Source organism: Pterocles gutturalis, unplaced genomic scaffold (genome assembly GCF_000699245.1).
Source record: "Pterocles gutturalis isolate BGI_N339 unplaced genomic scaffold, ASM69924v1 scaffold15830, whole genome shotgun sequence".
Taxonomy (NCBI): domain Eukaryota; kingdom Metazoa; phylum Chordata; class Aves; order Pterocliformes; family Pteroclidae; genus Pterocles; species Pterocles gutturalis.
In genome coordinates, this window is record NW_010138537.1 from 1 (window position 1) to 2,110 (window position 2,110).

The following is a 2,110-nucleotide window of genomic DNA, read 5'->3' on the forward strand; positions in this document are numbered from 1 at the left end:
AGGGGCTGGGCTGGGTTCGTGGGGCGGCAGAGGAGGAGGGGGTGGCACCAGCACTGCAGGAGCAGCATCCCCGGGAGAGGTTTGCCTTGGCACCTTCTCCGGTGTCACCACTGCCCCTATCTGCCCAGCTTTGATCAGCGGGGATTAAACACCCTCCTCCACACGCGCAGAGCCTTGGCGGGGAGGGGGAAGGCACCCACGCTCCGCACACCCCTGTGAGCTCTGCGGAGCACAAAAAGGGTTTAAAAAGCTGGCAGTGGCCTTGAGGGCAGAGCGGGGGCTGGCGTGGAGCTTTCTCTTCCAGCCATCCTTGGGAAAGCCAGCGCCCATGCAGCGCAAGAGCCCTGGGGACGTGCTCTGCAGGAGCTGAAGCAACTCCTACCCCAGCAGCAACTCGGAGTCGGCCCAAAGGTCCCCCAGGCTCGGTGTCCTCCTCTGTGACAGCTGGTGGCCATGGGCAGGGTGCAAGAGCGGGCACATGGCACGGGAGCACCCCAGCGCTGCTGGCTGAAGGGGCGTGGGCAGAGCTCTCGGGCTGGTGGCAGCAGTGGTCCAGGATGGAGCTTCCCTCCCTGCGGCACCCAGTCGCTCCTAGAGTGCTGGCAAACCCGTGGCACCGGTAATGCCCTGAGGGAAGCGGTTTAACACCCTTCCCACATGGCGTGCGAAGAGCAAACTCCTGCCTCGTGCCGAGCAGCAGTTTAATTCGATGCCCCCTCGTTCCAGCACCTGCAGAAAGCACCAAGGGGTCACCCCGCTCCCCGGCACACAGGACCACCCCTGGTCGACAGCACTGACCATCGGCTAGATGCTCTGTTCCAGACCTGCTCCCCTCTCCGAACTGCACCCACACATCCAGAGCCGCCTTTTGGGGCTGGGGAGAACCACAAACCCCACCGCATTTTTTCCTGTGCGGGTGGTGAGGCAGTGGCCCAGGTTGCCCAGGGAAGCTGTGGATGCCCCATCCCTGGAGGGGTTCAAGGCCAGGCTGGATGAGCCTTTGAGCAACCTGGGCTAGTGGGAGGTGTCCCTGCCCATGGCAGGGGGTGGAATGGGGGGATCTTGAAGGGCCCTTCCAACCCAAACCGTTCTGTGATTCAGATGCAGGCACACCAGATGTTCACACCATGGCATTTCACATTTTATCCTCTGTTATTTCTGTAATTCAGCCCCACCATTCAATGCACCTGGGTTGACCATGGCAGCATCCCCAAAGCTGGGTTGATGAACACCGGCACACTCTGTGCCGAGACCCACTTCCCGAGCAGTGCCTGCCTCCTCTCCCCCTCCTGCTGCTGCTCTTTTCTCTAAAGCCCAAAACTGAGAGTGAGATTTGGCCGGATTTGGGATGTTTTCATAAGTTACCAAGTCACTCCAAAAAGCAGGTGGGTCAGAGGAGAAGCAGTTGGGGGGCAGAGGAGCTGAAGGGGCTGGCGTGGGGCAGCAGTGCCGCAGCACACCCCGTTTCTGATGGTTTATTCCAGCACAGCGAAGGCAATGCCTTTCTCTCCTCGCCGGGCTCCAGGCAGGCGAGAATAAGCCATTCCTGGTTCCCTGCAATAGTCACTTGTGCATTGAGCAAGACTGCTCCCAAAGCAACCACTGCACACACTGCAGGGCGTGAGACAAACGCCTGCAGCATCCGGGAAGAAATTCCACCTACCTGCGCAGGGTTGCACAAACAGCCGCGGTGAAGGGTGGTGCTTCTCCACCTTCCTCTGAAGCACCAGCTGCCTTCCACCTCGGAGGTATTCAGATACTATGGAGATAGACTGTAATGAACTGTAATAACATTCATAAATACCACCATCCGTCGGCCCGCCACCTCTAAATAACAAGGCTCCTTTCCCTTCCACCCTCCACGCGCACTCAAGCATGGAAATGAAAATACTTCCAAGCTGAATGGCTGTCACGTAGGACGGCGGAGGGCGGGAGCCCTGTCCCCGCAGCTCCCGGCTGAGAGCACCCTCGCCCCAGGGCCAGCACAGCCCCGGCCGTGGCACCGGGCAGGACCCGAGCGCACCTGGTTGTTGTTGGGGGTGCAGACACTGCCCAGGGCCTCCCCGCACTGCAGGATGTGGGGTTTGGTTCGCCGGCAGCTCCGACACAC